General features: G+C 45.4%; 1 pseudogene; it reads right to left on the bottom strand.

Moving 5' to 3' along the window:
• Window positions 1-1280: 1280 nt before the first annotated feature.
• Window positions 1281-1455, bottom strand: LOC117376966 (U2 spliceosomal RNA; annotated as a pseudogene).
• Between the last annotated feature and the right edge of the window lie 5910 nt (window positions 1456-7365).

Raw genomic sequence — 7365 nt, 5'->3', positions numbered from 1 at the left:
TACACAACATGACTATACTTAAGTTCATCATGGAGATTGTGATAGAAATTTAAGTTAATTAAAATTCTGTCTAAAAAAAATGAAAGCATGAATTCATTCATGCATATACAGTGCAGTAGGTCATATGAGCCAAGATATTTGTATTTAAGATATTGATTTAAGTAAATAAATGTTATGTTACTGTATTGTGGAGTTATGTGTTAGTCAAGGTGGGCTTACATAATCGTGTGGCTTCAACAACAAACTTTATTTATAAAGTGCTTTTCATACAAAAAATGTAACACGAAGTGCTTTACAGTGCATTAAAATCAGTCCCACCCACCAAACCCACCCACCCCACAGCCAAACAACCCAACCCCAACACATCAATAAACATGACCAGACAACCCCCCACCCCAACAAACACTCCCAACACATGTTAAAATACCTTTGGTTTCATTAAAATATGTTTAATGCAATAGGCTGGATAAAGATGAACCAGATGAGAGAGAGAACCACCAGAGGAACCATCTGCACCAGGAGCAGGGTCACCCACAGCCACAGGACACCAGGGCCCAGAGAAGAGATGAGGTCAAGACCAAACCTCCAGGGCCCACGAGCCAGGGCCCAGCAGCCACAGCCAACCACAGCTCCCGGTGCAGAGGGCTCCTCAGAGGAAACACTGGCAAATCTAAATGTATTAAAAGAAATAAAATAAATCAAAGCTAAACAAGTAAATAAGACATAAGTAAAACATGGATATCAACATAAACACACTAGCCAGCCTGAATAAATAGAGAAGTAAACTAAAATGATAAATACTAATCAAAAGCTATGCTAAAAAGATGGGTCTTGAGCCTGCTTTTAAAAACCTGAATGTTCTCTGCGGCCCTGAGGTCCTCCGGCAGACTGTTCCATAGACGGGGGCCATAAAACTGGAAAGAGACCTCTCCATGCGTGTGTGTCCTGACTTTGGGGATGACTAGGAGCCTGCTGCCGGAGGAGCGCAGGGGCCACGAGGGTTCATAGGATAAAAGCAGTTCTGTAAGATAAGAAGGCCCAAGACCATTAAGACATTTAAAAACCAGTAAAAGAACTTTAAAATCGATCCTGAAACACACAGGGAGCCAATGCAGGGATTCTAAAACCGGTGTAATGTGGTCCCGCCCCCTGGTCTTAGTCAGGACATGTGCTTCAACCCAATCCTTTTTTGATTTTAATTAAAGAAGGAAATGTTTTCATTTTGTCTTTTTCCAGAAAAAAAGAAAAATGTAAACAACCTAAATAAAATGTATTCATTCAGGCTGTGAGCCATTTCTGGAGATACTGCAATACTGGGTCAATGTGAGGAGTGGACAGAGCAAGCCCCATATTCCATCACCTTGGTGCAAAAATTAATTTAATATATGGTCCCCCAGGTAGGGGACGTATCAGATATTAAACTGAAGAACAGAATTTTTCTTTCGAAAAAAGTTTGACACTTTTTCAGATTAAAGTCAGACATTGAACACTTTTTTAAAACATTTCAAACACAATAAAATGTCTCAGTAAATACAGTGTTTAAAACAATTTTGAGTTAAAATGGTGTGAAACAATGTCTAAAACCAGGTATGTCCATCAAAAGTGTCCATTAAAAAGGGAGTGCAGTAGATAAAAGTCCTCTTTGTGCAGGAGTGAGGTGAGTCCTTATCAAGAATAACTCATCCCACTCCCCCAAACATTTGGTCTCTCGGAAACCTGTCACGCTCAGAGTAGGTCCATCCCCCGATGCTCCTTCCGACCAACCGCTCCCGGAGAGCCAGGCCGCTGCCGCTTTGACCTTCGAGTGAGGCTTCGGTCTCCTTCCTCCGAATAGGCATAAATGCGATTCTTCTTTGTGGCTGTGTCCTAGGGCCCGCTGCCTGCAGCCACAGCCTCTCGGACTGTAGCTGCTGCCTTACAGATCACAGCCACGGGGGGGGGATCTGCATTTGCCTTCCTACCAGCAGGTTTCTGGAGGTCCATATGGCGTCTTTGATGGCGGCGAGGGTGAGCCAGATTCTTGAAAAGTCCTTTGTCGTGTTTGGACTCAGGCCCACCCCGTACAGCACCAACTGGGCTGTCAGGACCTCCCCTGCCGGCAGGTACGGGAATTGCAAGGAGCCGGCTGTCGCCCACTGGTCTACGGCGGCGCTGCACTCCCAGAGCAGGTGCCTCACTGACTCGGGCGCGCCACAACTCGGCCGGGGGCAGGTAGCGGACTGAGCGAGGCTCCGGGAGTGCATGACGGACCTGACTGGGAGAACCTCATGAGCCACCATCCAGGACAGGTCCCGGAGTCTGTTTGGGAGAGCGGGATGGTTCACGTTGCGCCAAACCGTGGAGGGGTCGCCTAGTGCGAGCCCGCGCACTGGACTCACTGGTTCTCGCTCCTGCACAACAGAGATTAAGAAGCGGTGGTTGGTTAAAATCTGCAACTCCTCCTGCTCTAGTTTAAAATGCTTTAAAAATGTGGGAATAAAAGCATAAAACTTAGGCAGGTTAAAAGACACCGGGACTTTAAGATCAATGGGTAAAATCTTCTTTCTTCTTAAAAAGGAACCCATCCAGAATCGTGCAAAGGCAGTTGTTTTGGGATTTCCGGATGGGTCCTTGGAAAGTGCAATGTGCAAGGCTGTGTATTTTGCTCCTAGGAAGAGGGGGAGGTCAGGGACGCCTTTTCCTCCTTTTTCTTTTGGCCTCTTCATGACCTCCCTCCTCAACCTTTCCCACTTGGACCCCCACAGGAAGTAAAATATGGACCTCTCGATGGATAAAAGCACACTCCTGGGGGGCATAAAAACAGAACAAGTTAGTAAAAACAGGGGTAAAATCACAGCCTTGATTATTAAAACCTTCCCTTCCATTGTCAGTCCTCTAAGTGTCCAAAGCCCCAGTCTCTGTCTGACTTTCCCTATGTCAGCCCATTTTTGACTCCCACCCCCCTCCCGGTCGAACCTGATTCCCAGTATTTTTTGTCCTTCTGTCACCGTGAGGGGGAGTCCAGCAGTCTCGTCGGGGGTCCAGGGTCCGTAAAATTGGGCTTGGGTCTTTGACCGGTTTAGTTTAGACCCAGAGGCCAGTCCAAACCAGTCAGTCAAGTGCAGAGTCCTGTTTACGGATAAAAGGTCAGTACATAAAACATTCACGTCATCCATGTATAAAATGCATTTGGCGGTGAGGCCAGTCCAGATTTAAAAGGGTTATAGGTCTCCAGTTAATCAGGTCAGTCCTGTCTTTGTCCTTGGGAAGGAGAGTCACTATCCCTAATCTGAAACTGTCAGGTAGTTGGCCTAGTCTTTCAAAATCCATAAAAACAGTCAGTAGGTCAGGTGCTAAAATGTCCCAAAAAGTCAGATAAAACTCCACAGGGAGCCCGTCGGCCCCCGGGGATTTGCCCTTTTTAAAAGCTCTAATACATTTTGAAAGTTCTAAAAGGGTAAAATTCTGGGATAAAAGCACACTGTCTGTTAAAACATTCTCCATGGATTTTAAAAGTTCTTTTAAGGTGTTTACATTTATTTCTTTTGTTTGGTACAGGTTCTGGTAGAAGTTTTCAACTATTTCTTTTATTTCTTCAGTTTTTGTTGTGACCACGCCATCTTGTTTTTTAAGAGATAAAATTGACTTGCTTTTGTTTAAAATCTTCTTAAAAAAATATCACGTGCATTTTTCACCTTCTTCCATCTCCTGTTCTTTTGCTCTTAAAATAACACCTTTACTTCTATTTTCTGCTAAAACCAACATTTCTTTTTTAACCTGTTTTATTTCTTCATTAAAATTACAATTAAAACCGTTTTGTTGAAGATTAAAATACCTTTGCAAGCGTTTCTGCAGTCCCAACATGCGGCTATTTTCTTTTTGTTTTTTCCTTTTTCCCACCCATCTAAAAAAGGTTCGAGTCCTTGACTTTACCATCTCCCACCAGTGTGCTCGTGTCTCGTGCAAGTCTTGAAGGGTCTGCCACTCTTTGTACTGCTCCCTGTACTGACGAACTACATCAGCGTCCTTTAACAGGGAGCAGTTGAGCTTCCACAGACCACTTCCTACAGTCACACCCGAAGAGAGTGAAAGGGTGCAGGAAAGCATCAGGTGATCGGAAAAGAAAACAGGGGTCAATCTAGCATCGGTAGGTGGGCAGTCCCTGGTAAAAACGTAGTCAATGGCCGTGTCCGAATTCACCCACCTGCCCTTAGAATCACCATTCGAAGTGCGGTTCGAGGGGCAGTTACGTAATTTCCGGTGCGACAAGGGCTGTCCGATTTCAACCCACCCTTCTGAATGCGCACCACAAATCTGCCCTTAGCTTTCCACCGTTTCCACGGAGATCGGACGTAAGTGAAGCGTGCATCCATGCACACTTCACGCACTTCTATATCCCATCATGCACCGCGGCTAAGCAAAAAAGAGACGGAGACGAAAATGGAGAGCGCACAGGACTACACGTTTAAATGTAAGTACTGGTTCACGTGGACTGGTTCAACAGTGCGACATGAAACTGTAGCTACATGAAACTGTTAGAATTAAATTCAGATCTGTATGAGGCGACTCAACTTAGTGAAGTTCCGTTAAATTGAGTTTACAGTAATTGCTATTTAACTGTAACAATGAGCGAATTATCGCTTACACTTGTACATTTGTGTATTAATCGTAATGTTTAATATTCTTCCTTATTTGAGAATATTCTTTTGTCGTTAGGGAGCAAGGAGCGGACGGGCGAGTTAATCCGCCTGAGGGGCGAGCACGCGCAGCTGTTCAGTGGGGCGAAATTCTCCGCGCAGGCGGCGTGGAAGTAAGGGCTAAAACACTGTATACCCAGATAATATAAGAAGGACCCTAGAAATACATTAAAGTTGCCCTTACTGCGAAATGAATACCTTTACATTTGTACATACGTGGATAGCAATGACTTAAGATGGATTTCCCTATTTCATTCCCGTCTTATCCACAGCCTGTACTTCTGTGAGCAGAAGTACAGAAGAGGCTCACTGATGGCCCTGAAGAAGCTCATCTGAGTGGAGAACTTAACGTACCTGTTGTTGCTCACAAAAATGTGGGAATTATTCATTTGATCATCATCAAAACTACCTTCTTTACCAAGGAAGACTCAAAAATATCTTAAAAAAACACATAATGAACTACATAAATGGAATGATAGAATGTGCTGCATAGTAACTGAACAAATGTTTCCAATAACTGTAGGAAATGTGTAACAGTGTTGTAGAACATTCTGATTGTCAATGTATTATATGCTGCTGTTTTATAATTGGGTAAATTGTGAATGTTTTTCTGTGTCACTCAGAACAGTACTGCAGAAGATGGGCCTGGAGGGGACGGTCACTCCCCTTCAGGCAAAAAAGAAGTGGGAAAACCTACAAAAGAAATATAAAGTATGTACATGATCTGACTGTGTACTGTTTTCATTTGTACTTATAAACCATTGTGTTAATGTTGTTTTCACATGTCTTGTATTAATATTTATTCTGTCAAAGGACCTCAAGTATCCAAAAAGTGGAGAGGGTGTGGCAGGGAAGGCCACTGCAGAAACTTGGCCCTGGTTTGTCCTCATGGATGAGGTGTTGGGGCAGAGGGCCTCCATCAACCCCCCTGTCCTCATCGCCTCTATCCCTGAGGACACACCAGGGCCAAATAGTGCCTGGCCGCCGCAGCCACAGCCGCAGCCACAGCCGCAGCCGCAGCCACTGGAGGAGGAAGAGGAGGACGAGGAGGTGGAGCAGGAGCAGCAGCAGCAACAGCAGCAGGAGGAGGACGATGAGCCACCACAAAGAAGAGGTCAAGGAAGGAAAAGAAAGCGGGAGAGTGACCTTGTTAGATTATACAGGGAGGATTTGCAAATGCAGAGGGAGCATTATGAAAGAGATGCAGAGGAGAGGAGGGAGCGTTACGATAAGTTGTTTGGTTTGCTAGAAAAATTAATAGATAAACAATAAAGTTTGATTTTGAAGCATTTATGATTTTTTCTTTACAAATATTTACATTCATCTTACATACAAGGAAAATAAAGTAGTATTTACAATTTATTAACATAAGAACTTCAAAGACTAAAGTAAACTGCAAATGAATAAACCTGAGTGTGCCAGTGCCAGGTTTTAATCATGAAGACGCACTTCCAGGGACCTTGGCAGTGCTAATCAACCTTCTCTGTCTGGACCAACTTCAGAGTGCTGAGATTGAGGTCTTCATCTTCTGGCTGGTACGTGGGGCTCTCACACCGGGTGCTGCTCCACTGTCCACCGCATCGTTCATGGGCTGGGCTTGCAGGGCTCGCTGGGGCCATAGATGACTGGCATGTCACTTAAAAGGAATCAGAAAGAATATTGATAGCACTCTCATGTTACATCACACCTATTTAGAGTTACAGTGCTTACAGGGAATCCCCCCTGAAACACTTCCAATAACAATGTATATAACTTGGTATTCTGTAAATACCTAGATGTAATCGTGCTCCATGGGAACCTCCTCCAGGGCAGAGACCTCAGCAGACAGCTGGTCCCGCCACTGTGCTCCAGCGACGGCCTCCACTTCATTGCCCCCCTCATCTTCCACTACATTCTCCTGTGGCTCGTCCTCCAGGGCCACAGTGTCTCCTGCCCCAAGGCAGATGTTGTGGAGGACGGCAGAGGCAGTGATGACCTATAACAACAAAATATGATTTAGTCTTTCATAATCACATATTTCATGATATTTAACATTTCACTTACATGTGGTGCAAAGGTGTGGTGGACCTCCAGCGCATGAAAAAAGATGGCCCTGAATCTTGTTTTCATCATTCCAAAGGCACGCTCAATAATTGAACGTGCTTTGGAATGATGACAGTTGAAGCGCTGGGCTCCCACACCTTGCACAGGCCTCTTGTAGGGAGTGATGAGGGGGAGTGGACGCTGGAGACAGGGGTACCCCCTCCATCTGCGAGGATGAAGTATCCTGGAGGAGGATACAGTCCTCTCTGGTACAGAGGACTGTATCGAAGCACTCTTGCATCATGGACAGAATCAGGCCACCCCACGTAGGTGTCTATGAAGCGGCCCTGATGGTCACAGACAGCCTGTAGGATGATACTAGGAAACAGTTTCCTGTTTCGGTAGCACTGACCATCAGGGCCACTGGGTGGCCTGATTCTTACATGGCAGCCATCTATTGCCCCAGCTGCTCTTCTAAAGGCCCTGTGCCTCGCCAACCGTGCAAACCCAAGGGTCACTGCCTCAAAGTCATCATTGGTAGGGAGGTGGATGACTTTGTGACGCAGGGCCACCACCTCCCCAGTGACCCTGTGGACGATGCAGTGGACAGTGGAGCGTGGTATCCCAAACACTCGGGAGACCACCCGGTATGATGTTCCACTTGCCA

Source organism: Periophthalmus magnuspinnatus, chromosome 9, assembly GCF_009829125.3.
Source record: "Periophthalmus magnuspinnatus isolate fPerMag1 chromosome 9, fPerMag1.2.pri, whole genome shotgun sequence".
Lineage (NCBI taxonomy): Eukaryota > Metazoa > Chordata > Actinopteri > Gobiiformes > Gobiidae > Periophthalmus > Periophthalmus magnuspinnatus.
Note: the sequence above shows the minus strand (reverse complement) of the source record. Positions and strands in the feature narration are given on the sequence as shown.